At 46.7% G+C, this 12265-nt stretch overlaps 1 long non-coding RNA gene across 1 annotated transcript; it reads left to right on the forward strand.

Moving 5' to 3' along the window:
* Window positions 1–1272: 1272 nt before the first annotated feature.
* LOC132813974 (uncharacterized) lies at window positions 1273–11852 on the forward strand. The gene is made up of 3 exons (XR_009644253.1): window positions 1273–1434; window positions 7644–7695; window positions 11678–11852. It is a non-coding gene; the product is annotated as an uncharacterized LOC132813974 (long non-coding RNA).
* Window positions 11853–12265: the final 413 nt, after the last annotated feature.

A 12265-nucleotide genomic window follows, 5' to 3' on the forward strand; every position in this document is an offset into this window, starting at 1 on the left:
CTTAATGGTAAGGTCCTGAGGAGTGTTGATGAACAAAGAGACCATGGATTTCATAGTTCCTTGAAAAGATTAGTCACAAGTAGGCAGGTGAGTTCAGGCAGTGTTTTGTGTGTTCTCCGTTATTGGTCAATGCATTGAATGCAGCCATTGTGACGTCATGAACATTGATTACAGCCCTTCTGGAATTCTGTTTTCAGTTCCACTCTCCCTGTTCTTGGAATAATGTTCAGAAACTTGAAAGGTTTCAGAAAACATTTGCAAGGCCTTTGCCAACGTTGGACGGTTTGAACTATAGGGAAATGCTGAATAGGCTGGGACTATTTTCCCTGGAGAGTTAAAGACTGAGTGTTGATGTTATGAAGATTTATAAAAACATGAGGGGCATGGATAAGGTGAACAGTCAGGGACTTTTTTCCAAGTTCGGTGGGTACAGGCTTAAGGTGAGAGGAAAAGATTTAAAAGGGAGCTGAGGGGCATCTTGTTCATGTTGAGGGCATTGCATGTATGGAATGAACTGCCAGTGGAAGGGGTGGAGGCTAGTACAATTGCAGCATTTAAAAGGTGTCTGATTGGGTACATGAAGAGGGAGGATTTAGAGGGATAAGGGTGAACCGCTGGCAAATGGGACTCCATTAACGCTCTCCGTTATTGGTCAATGCATTGAATACAGAAACTGGGACGTCATATTCTGGCTGGACAGGGCATTGATTAAGCCACTTCTGGAATTCTGTTTTCAGTTTGAATTTCCCTGTTCTGGGAATGATGTTGTGAAACTTGAAAAGGACAAGATTTACAAAAATGTTGCCAGGATTGGAGGATTTGGGCTACAGGGAGAGGCTGAATAGGCTGGGGTTAATTTCCTTGGAGAGTCAAAGACTGAGAGGTGACTTCATGTAGATTTATAACATCTAGAGGGGCGTGGATAAGGATAAGCTTGGTCCAAAACTAGAGCACATGGGTTTAGGTTGAGGGGGCAAAGATTGAAAAGGGATCTAAGGGGCAACGTTTTCAAGCTGAGTGTGGTGTGTGGATGGCATGAGCTGCCAGATGAAGTAGTAGAGGTTGCTGCAATTAAAACTTTTAAAAGGCATCCGATTGGGTACGTGAACAGTGAGGGTTTTGATGGATATAGGCTAATAGCTAGTAAATGGGACTCCAGTAGTTCAGGATTCCTAGTTGGCATGAATGAATTGGAGTGAAGGACTGTTTCTGTGCTGTACATCTGTTTGAAATTAATAAATTAAGATGTGTTCCTTTTTTTGCAGAGAGCTAACTAAAGCACAGATAATTGTCTTTGGAGCTGAGAAAGTGAAGCAGTGATTTCGACCTGGTGCAGATTTGGTTCCAAGATATTGAATTTGCAGAAAGAGAGGAATTGTTAACACTGTCACAATTTTTAGTAACTACTTTCAAGTAATTGGCAAATAATACAAGGTGAAAACGTGAACACTATTTTACTCACTAAGTTCTGAGCATCTGGAACATTCTGAATGGCAGCTGGTTATTCTCAAACAGATTTGGAATTTTACATTTTAAGGAGAGATTTGGGGGTCTGTGGGCAAAGGGGAGGAAAATTGGTACAGATTTGCAGCATCTCCAGAGGGAGAGAGTACAGCCCCAATGGGCTGAATAGCCCCCAGCCCCTGTGCTCTGTGATACTGCCCCCATTCACTGTGAATGATGAAGCTCATCCCAGGGCAGAGAGAGGGAGGATCCCACCACTCACCTCACAATGGGGCCCGGGTGATTGACGGCAGCTCCAGACCAATTGGAGGAGAGTCTGTGTGGTCCTGCAAATAATGGGAGTGAATGAGGGGTGTGGCCAGCAAGACAACATGTGACCATGTGCTGTGCAAAGGCATTGTCACTGTGAGGGTGGGACTTGGTGAGTATGAAGGGTGTGGGAGTGACAGCAGAGACTGGGACAGAGGCTGCTAAACCTGAATTAGAAACCCCCGGTAAATTAAAACCAAAAGAACTGCGGATGCTGTAAATCAGAAACAACAACCAGGAGGCTCAGAAAAATGTCAGCAGGTCTGGCAGCATCTGTGAAGAGAAATCAGAGTTAATGTTTCAGATTCGGTGTCCCTTCCTCAGAACTGATGTTACTGAAAGAAACGATGTTGGATTATATGTAGAAGGTAGGGGTGGGAGAAGGATGTAAGGAGTAAAGGATATGTGGGGATAGTGCGAGAATAACGGTTGGATAAAGGATAACGATCTGGCTGGGGGAGGGTGACTAGCTGTTAATGGAGACTGTTAGTGGCTAACCAGAGGTAGTGTGTAATAACAGGCTGTGAGAACAAGGCCGGGTGTGTGGGGTAGGGGGCTAGGACATGGGGTTGTTAAACTATGGTTAGCCACTAACTGTCTCCGTTGTAAGCTGTTCCCCACACACATCACTCCATGATTGGAGCTGCAGAGGACAGAGCTGCAGATGGGTGGCACAGTGGTTAGCACTGCTGCCTCACAGTGGCAGAGACCCAGGTTCTATTCCTGCCTCAGGCAACTGTCTGTGTGGAGTTTGCGCATTCTCTCCATGGGTGGGTTTCCTTCCACAGTCTAAAAATGTGTGGGTTAGGTAAATTGGCCATGCTAAATTGCCCGTAGTGTTAGATGTAAGGGAATGGGTCTGGGTGGGTTGCACTTTGGACGGTTTGTCTAAGCAATCTAATCTTAAAAAAACCTCTTCAATATCCTTCGTAACCCCCTCTATACTCCTCAAAGATGTATCTTAAAGTTCTTTTTATCAACGTTTCCAGCACTCGTGAAGCACTTTAGGAGATTTCTGTGTGAAAGGCTCCATACAATGCAGGTAGTTGTTGTTATTGTCTGGCATCAGGAGAAACAGGGATGAGCTCTCTCTCTCTCTCATACCTAATGAACAGCAGCAAAAGCAGGAAGTAATGAGCATGCTCCAGCCCACAATGGGCCTCCGATTATTGATGTCAGCGCAGAACCAATAAGACGATGGCGACGGGGCTGGAGGACCAGACAATGCTGGTTGGTCCTCCAACCAATCTGAGTGAATGAGGGGCGTAGCTATACTCAACCACATGATCAGCTTCACTGGCTGCACGATGTTGTTGTGACCAAGGCACTGGAAACGTGTGAAGGAGCAGGGCACGGTTAAGGAAAGGCATATTGATCAGGAAGAGAAAGAAATTTTAATGGAACGGGCTGAGACATTTTACAGAACTTAGTGCACATCGGAAAACACAAATCTGAAAATCCCAGGCCCGTGTTTGTGGCAAACTGGAAAATGCTTCAAATGGTGAATGACATGAGTAGGAGCCGCCATCTTTATTGGGGGCAGTGATCCGCGGGACACGTCTGTGGCAGCCAACTTTGTGAGGGGCAAGCTGCAGGGGGAATGCTTGCGCAGCCTTCCCTGGCAGGGTGTGATAGGGCAGGATTTACAGAGTGTCAGAGTCAGGGTGTTTTCAATGACAGAGTGTGATGCTGGAAAAGCACAGCAGGTCAGGCAGCAACTGATCGGTGAGAAGGAAGATGGACATGTAGGACAGATCAAGAGGGCGGTGCCGAGTTGGAAGGCTGGATCTGAGATAAGGTGGGGGGAGTGGAAATGAGGAAACTGGTGAAATCCACATTGATCGCATGTGGTTGGAGGATCCGAACACACAAGATGAGGCGTTCTTCCTCCAGGCATCAGATGTCTGAGATTTGGCAGTGGAGGTGGCCTAGGACCTGCATGCTTTTGGTGGAGCGGGAGGGGAGTCTTGGGAAACAGGGTGTTTGGGTTGTTCAGTGTTTTACTGTTACTTTCACAGACCTTTTGTAAGTTAATTTTCCTCTGCTGCCCAATCCCTGACAATGTGCTGCTCTCTAAACGGACTAAATTTTCCACAGTATCTTTGCCAGTGAATAATTCTTTTTTCAACAAAAGAATGCATATGGCAGGTGCAGACCTCAGTGGTTGATACAATTGTGAGTTCAGTTTCTCCAGTTTCCTCATTTCCCCTCTCCCCACCTTGTCTCAGTCAAATCCCTCAAACTCAGCACCGCCTTCCTAACCTGCAATCTTCTTCCTGACCTTTCCGGCCCCACCCCCACTCCGGCCTATCACCCTCCCCTTGATCTCCTTCCACCGCCCCTCCCCAAGTCCCTCCTCCCTACCTTTTATCTTAGCCTGCTCGACACACTTTCGACATTCCTGAAGAAGGGCTCATGCCCGAGACATCGACTCTCCTGCTCCTTGGATGCTGCCTGACCTGCGCTTTTCCAGCAATACTTTTTCAGTTCTAAGCATCTGGATCAGTTTGAACGACAGCTGGATGCAGATTCAGCAATTATTGTCAAAACAAATTTGCAATTTAGCTTCTTTTAAGGAAGGATTTGGAGGACTACAGGCAAATGGGAGGTGAGTTGGGATAGACTGGCACCATCTCCAGAGGGAGACAGTACAGCCCCAATGGGCTGAATAGCCCCCAGTCCCTCTACTCTGTGATACTGCCCCCTTTCACTGAATGTTGAAGCTCATGCCAGTGCAGAGCCATAGAGATGTACAGCATGAAAACAACCCCTTTGGTCAAACTAGTCCATGCTGACCAGATAATCTAACCTAATCTCGTCCCATTTTCCAACACTTGACACACATCCCTCTACACCCTTCCAATACATACACCCATCCAGATGCCAAATGGTCGAATTATACCAACCTCCACCACTTCCCCTGACAGAAGATTCCATACTGGCACCACCTGCTATGAAAAACGTTGACCCACTGATCCATTTTCAATCTTTCCCCTCTTATATTAAACCTATGCCCTCTAGTTCTGGACGCTCCCACCCCAAGGAAAAGACTTTGTCTATTTATCCTACCCATGCCCCTCATGATTGTATAAACCTCTATAAGGTCACCCTTTAGCCTCCAATAATCCTGGGAGGAGCACACCATCATGTCACAATGGGGTCCGGGTGATTGATGGCAGCTTCAGACCAATAGGAGAGTTGGTGTGATCCTCCAGCCAATGGGAGTGAATGAGGGGTGGGTCCAATGGGCCAACATGTGACCATGAGCTGTGCAGGTGCAGTGTCACTGTGGGTGACTCAGTGAATGTGAAGGGAGTGAGAGAGACAGCAGAGACTGGGAGGGAGATGGAGTTTGTACGGACTGGGAGTATTTATAAACACACGGTTTTAGGCTGCTAGACTTGAATTAGAAATTCCTGGTAAATTAGAACCAAAAGAACTGCGGATACTGTAAATCTCTCACAACAACTAAAAAGTACTGGTAAAGCTCAGCAGGTCTGGCAGCATGTGTGAAGAGAAATCAGAGTTAACATTTTGGATCTGCTGACCCTTCCTCAGAACTGATGTGTCTGAAAAGAAATGTTGGTTTATGTGCAGAAGGAAGGGTTAAGGAGTAAATGATAGGAGGTGATAGATTCCAATGAAAGAGATGGGAGCAGTTGGACAAAGGAGTGGATAACGATCTGGCTGGGGGAGGGTGAATAACTGTTTATGGGGACTGTTAGTGGCTAACTATAGGTAATGTGTAATGGTAGGCTATATGATAACAAGGCCTTGTGTGTGGGTTAAGATGCTGGGGTGCTAGGACATTGGAGAGTTCAGGACCTAAAATTATTGAATTTGATACTGGGGATAGAGGTGTGCAGGGTCCCCAAGTAGAAGATGAGGCGTTGTTCTTCCAGCTTGCGTTAACGTGTGGCGCTGGAAAAGCACAGCAGGTCAGGCAGCATCTCAGGAGCAAGAGAATCGATGTTCTGGGCATAAGCCTTTCATCAGAACTGCCGGGATTGGAGGGGGAAGAGGGTAGTAAGAGGGCTGAGAGATAAATAAGATGGATGTGTGGGGTTGGTGGGAAGGAGCTAGGAAGGCAATAGGTAGATGGAGGTGGAGGGGATAATTGGAAAGGAAGATGAACAGGTGGGACAGTTCAAGAGTGTGGTGTCGAGTTGGAGGGCTGGATCTGGGATAAGGTAGGGGAGGGGAGATGAGGAAACCTTGATTCTGTGGTTGAAGGGTCCCAATGTGGAAGATGAGGTTTTCTTCCTCCAGGCGTCGGGTGGCTGGGATTTGGTGGTGGAGGTGGCCCAGGACTTGCATGTCCTTGCCGGAGTGGGTGGGGAAGTTGAAGTGGTCGGCCACAGGATGGTGGGGTCGGTTGGTGCATGCGTCCCAGAAATGTTCCCTGACACATTCCGCAAGTTGGTGTCCTGACTCCCCAGTGGAGAGGAGACCACATCGAAAGCAAAGGCCATGATAGGTGAGGTGTTTGGATGTGCAGGAAAATCGCTGCTGGATGTGGAAGGGTCCTTTGGAGGTGAGGGGGGAGGTGTGGGCACAGGTTTTACACCTCTTGCATTGGCAAGTGAAGGTGCTGGGAGTGGAGGGTGGGTTAGTGGGGATCATGGATCTGACTAGGAATTCACAGGGAATGGTCTCTGTGGAATGCTGAAAGGAATGGAGAGGGAAATATATCTCCGGTGGGATCTGATTGTAGGTGGTGGAAATGGTGCAGGATGATGCGTTGTATCTGGGTGGAAGGTGAGGTTGGGGCGGGGGGTTCTATCCTTGTTGCAGTTGGAGAGGTGTGGTTCAATGTCAGAGGTGCAGGAAGTGGTGGAGATACACAGGAGGGTATTGTTGACCACGTGAGAGGGGAAATTGCAGTCCTTGAAATATGGGGCATTTTGGTATGTTCTGGAGTGCTCTGCCAGCTTCACTGGAACACTGCAGTAAGCATGAGACAGAGACGTTGGCCAGGCAACAGATTCGTGGGTTAAAGTGACAGGCAACTGGAAGCTCAGGGTCTGTTTTGCAGCAGAACGCAGATCATCAGCTGCCATTTTCAGCACCTCCACTGAGATGCTGCCAGACTCAAGTTCCTGTCCCCTCCATTAACAGTATGCACCCTCCCAGCCAGATTGTTATCCACTCTTTTATCTTTCCAAATGTTACTGTCTCTTTTGGGTTCTGTCCCCACCTATTATTTACTCTTTAACCCCTATCTCCTGCAGTCCAAAGATATGCAGGTTAGGTGAATTGGCCAAGCTAAATTTCCCATAGTGTTCAGGGATGTATAGGTTAGGTACATTAATCTGGAGAAATGTAGAATAATAGGATTGGGGAATGAGTTTGTTTGAGAAACTCTTCAGCGGGTGGGTGTGGACTTGTTGGGCCGAATGGCCTGTTTCCACACTGTAGGAATTCTATTTTTCCCAGCTGCCTTCGTTTCTGAGGAAGGGTCACTGGACCTAGAATGACCCATGGTGTGTGCAGGAAGAGGAAACAGGACAGAGCACTTGGATCCAGTTTAGAGCTGGGAGGGTTTAATTACATTTCGGCCTTAATTAGAAGCTCTTGGTCCCACGTTTACAGCAAATGGGAAAACGGCTGTGGCCCTCAGGCAGTGATAGGTTCTGGGTTATGGCCGCTATCTTTATTTGGGGCCAAGGTACAGTGAGGCACATGGACATGACTTCTTCCTGGGTGGGGTCGGGGTGATTTGAAGAGGAGCATTTACACGTCAAACACATTCCAAGAGAAATATTTGTCTTTACTGTTCAGCCTGCACTGACTGTGAGCTTTGTTTTGTGAGTTCATTTTATAGGATATTAATTGAGAAAGGGATCTCAAAAGCCATTTTCTGTCATCAGCAGGGTCATCAGGATCTGAATACCATTGGCATTTAACTGTGCAAGGAGAAAGGTTTGTCTGTTCTGTCTGTGGGAAAATATCTCCAATATTTTTGTCAAGCAAAATCAGAAAGATGTTCAAATTCATGGTTTGATCACCCTTGGGGTATGTGCTCTGTTCTGGGCCCTGCAGCTGTGGAAGGTGTCATTGGCCTGAGAGGGAGCACAGATTTATTCAAATTACACCTCGTCTCATTATAGGAACTGTCAGAGTTCGACCCAATCAGCCACTTAATGATGTTAACGTGTAAACTCCTCGTTTTCCATCTCCTGCAAATTTCTCATTAAAATTCCTCATGGACTCAAATTCCAGCAGCATTTCGGGTGGAATGTTCCAGATTCTCCCAACTGTCTGTTCATTCAGAAACTGCTGAGGTCCATGTTGTCTCTGGGGTTACAAAGGGCTGAATTGAAAGATGAGATGCTGTCTCTGAGCTCCCATTGAGATGCATTGGAACAGTACAGGAGGCTGAGGGCAGTGTAGGTGTGAGCAGACAATGACAATGACAGGGCTGCACTGTGAGGGCTGCTTGGCTCAATGAGTGTGTTTTGGAGTTGGGTGTAAACAGAGGGAGGTGGGACGGGGAGAAGGTGAAACTCAGCTTCAGTTTTAGTCCAGGCCATTCAGCAACTCACATTGTCCCAATGGGAACAGCCAAGTTGTAAGCGATACCTGCTGAGTTTTTTTTTAACAGTTTTTAAAGTATAAAATGTCAGCATAAGTAAAGATCGGGGCTTTTGATTATAATGGAAATGTTGGAAGAGAAGGAAGATTTCTAGCTCATTTAAATTCTCCTAATGGGAGTAACTAGCTGAAACTAGAGAGACGTTGTGACAGGAGACCTCAGACCCGTGGTATGCTCCTCTTGTACAATGTGGGAAATAAGGGACATTTCCAGTGTCCCTGACGGCTGTGTGTGCAGGAAGGGTGTACATCTGCAGCTACTGGGAAACTGCTTTTCAGACCTGGAGCTGAGAGTGGACTCACTGTGGAGCAATACTGAGAATGTTATGGACAGCACGTTTAGTGAGTTAGTCACACTGCAGGTGAGGGTTACACAGGCAGAAAGGGATTGGGTGACCATCAGATCAAGTAAAAGGCTCAGGAAGGAAGTGCAGGACTCCCCAGTGATCGTTCCGCTTCTCAAACAGATATTGTGCACCGCTTGGGATTCTATAAGGGAGGGAACAGGTGGGGTGGCCTCTCAGGGGAAATCAGCAACAACCAGGTCCATGACCCCACAGAGAGCTCCGCTGCACAGAACAGGAGGAAGGAGAATGGCAGAGCTATAGTGACAGGGGATCCAGTAGTCAGGGTAAGAGACAGGTGCGTCTGTGGCCACAGACATGAATCCAGGACAGTGGAATTGAACCCAGGTCCATTTATTGATAAGTGCACAGATCAATAAAAGTCAGCGTCCCAAATGCAACCTTCATCACTTGATCACCCTGAAGCTCTACTTTCCAGGGTCTGTGCACTTGTTCTGAGCCCTTCAGAGGGATTGAAGGGGATGGGGAGAAAACAGGAACAGGGTTGTGTTGTAGATCTACAAAATAACCGTCACCCTCCCCTCTCGGACACCCCCCTCTGTCTCCCCCCTCCTATCATACCTCCTCCCAACCGCAGGGAAAAGACCTTGTGTATTTACCCTATCCATGCCCCGACTGATTATATAAACCTCTATAAGGTCTGACGCTACAGGGGAAACAATGTTTTCATCCTCTCCCTGTAGCTCAAATCCTCCAACCCTGGCAACATGCTTGTAATACTTTTCTGACCCTTTTCAAGTTTCACAATATTGTTTTGATAGGAAGGAGACCAGAATTGCTCGCAATATTCCAAGCATGACCTAACCAATGTTCTGTACAGCCGCAATTTGACCTCCGAACTCCTATACTCCGTGCTTTGACCAATGAAGGAAAGCATATTAAACACCTGCTTCACTCTCCTATCTACCTGCGATTCTACTTTCAAGGAGCTATGAACCTGCACTCCAAGGTCTCTTTGTTCAGCAGCGCTCCCGAGGACCTTACCATTAAGTGTATACGTCCTGCTAATATTTGCTTTTCTAAAATGCAGCACCTCACATTTATCTAAATTAAAGTCCATCCTCAGCACATTCAACCATCTGATCAAGATCCCATTGTAATCTGAGGTAATCCTCTTCACTGTCCACTACACCTCCAATTTTGGTGTCATCTTATTAACAATACTTCCTATAGTCATGTCCAGATCATTTATATAAATGATGAAAATTAGTGGATCCAGCACCGATCCTTTGTGACACCCCACTGGTCTCAGGTCTCCAATCTGAAAAGCAACCTTCCGCCACCACCCTCCGTCTTCTACCTTTGAGCCAGTTTTGTATCCAAATGGCTAGTTCTCTCTGTATTCCGTGAGATCTAACCTTGCCAAGCAGTCTCCCATGGGGAACCTTGTTGAACGCCTTACTGAAGATCATGTAGATCATTTCCACTGCATTGCCCTCATCAATCCTCTTTGTTGTTACTTCAAAAAAAAATTGAGACGTGATTTCTCGTACACACAGCCATTATTAATATCCAGGACTTAACTCTGTACATTGGGGTCTGCGTCATCCAATTATAGATGTTAATATTCTGGGTAATGTTCACGTCCACCAGCTTTGTGTTAGAGACTGTGTATTGAGTCTTGTTAATATCACCAACACAGGTGAGTTCCTTTAGAATGGCAGTCCCTATATCCCGAACCCCGCTTCCATCTGCTCTGTCTCCTCCATCCCCACCGTAGACAGTAAGTGGGAGGAGCTCATGGAGTTTCCATGTGAGTGAGACGGAGAACATCTTCCCTTCTTCCACTAGCCCACCAAGAAATGGTGGTAGTGTCCTTACCTCTGAACCAGGAGGATCGGGCTCAGAGTTGTGTAACAGCATCTTGGAAGAGGCTGATTGGAAAACCTGCCCAAGCCACCAGGCCATACCGTCTCCCAGCTGTCCCTGCCTGAGCCTCCAAACAGAACCTTCCTGTAGTTTCTCTCCTGTTAGACTCTCCCATTGCTCGGTTTGTCCAGGATCCCCTCCTGCTGCTGCACTGCTCCTGTCCCTCACTGACCTGTCCATCCCCCAGTGTCCTCCGCATTCGTTCATTGTTTACCATCTCCAGCCACGCCCCCTCCACCCTATTGGGCAGCAGCTGCTGTCAATCACCCAGGCTCCTGTGTGATCTGGAGCATGCTCTGTTGGAGGGGAGACCAGTGCACAGGCGCGGTGCTGGGCAATTGTTGGCGTATGTGCAGTATGGGTCAGTGCCAGGGAGGCTGTGGGTGTGTGGGATTAATCTGTCATTGGCAGATCCTCCCTCTGAAAACAGGACCCAGAGAAATGGTCCCTGCCCAGATATCGAGACAACAGGTTGGCTATCAGTTGGGGAGCATTTTGCAGAAAGTTATCAGAACTCCTGTGAAGATTCAGGAATGTTATGGAAAGGAACAAGGATGGGCCTGCAACTAAAGTAGTAATTTAGTTCATTTTAGTTTAACCAGATATGGTTTGGCCAGTGTGTGCAGGATGGTTCTCATCAGAGGTCAGTGTGGGGTAAATAAATAAGAGGTTCCAGATTGGGGGGAAAAATCAGTTTGGGTCTGACCAGGAAGGAAACCCTGGGAGGTGGGGGGAGGATTCACCAACATCCAGGAGGCTCCAAGTCAGATTCATTGACTTGATTAGATTAGATTTCCTACCGTGTGGAAACAGACCCTTCGGCCCAACCAGTATACACTGACCGTCGGAAGAGTAACCCACTCAGACCCATTTCCCTCTGACTAATGCACATAACACTATGGGCAATTTAGCCTGGCCGATACACCTGACCTGTGCATATTTGTATTGTGGGAGGAAACAATTATGAGACTGAGATTTAAAGCTTTGGGGGAACAAGAAACTACAATTTAATACAATAATTGTCTTATGAATTTCCATCCTGTGTTAACGGTGGTGATTTGTTTTCTCTGTTGTAGAGTACTGAAAAGGCGGATTTGTGGATGAGAAATTCAAATTGAACTTCCTGTTCAGTTTTGATAGTTACTTGATCCGTGCCGATCTGAATATCATTGGCCTTTTCATGTGGAAGGGAAGGTGTGTATTCTGTCCGTGGGCGAGAATTTCAAATATCAGTGTGACTGGGAAAAAATTACTGAGACACAGCCAAGTCCATGTTAGTGTGGTGACTGTGGAGAGAGACTTATTTTGTTTTTAAAAGTCTGAAACAACATGGCACATTTCCCAGAGACAATTAAGCTACAGATTTGTTTTGTATGAGGACAAGTTTTTAATTGACCATACAACCTGAAACAACACAAGGATACCTGCACCATGGAAAATGCTATGAAAACGGGATTGTTATTAAGGAGTTAATTATCGATCATGGCTTGTAATCCATTGGCGTTGTCACGTCGGTTCCAGTGCTGTGGGGAAACACTGGAAATGTGATGAATGTAATGTAGGTTTCAGTTATTAAACTGTAAAAATTGCAGAAGAAATTTACAAGAATTTTTGCCAGGGCTCAGGAGTCTGAGTTATAGGGAGAGGTTGGACAAGCGAGGATT

This window comes from Hemiscyllium ocellatum, unplaced genomic scaffold (assembly GCF_020745735.1).
Source record: "Hemiscyllium ocellatum isolate sHemOce1 unplaced genomic scaffold, sHemOce1.pat.X.cur. scaffold_605_pat_ctg1, whole genome shotgun sequence".
Taxonomy (NCBI): domain Eukaryota; kingdom Metazoa; phylum Chordata; class Chondrichthyes; order Orectolobiformes; family Hemiscylliidae; genus Hemiscyllium; species Hemiscyllium ocellatum.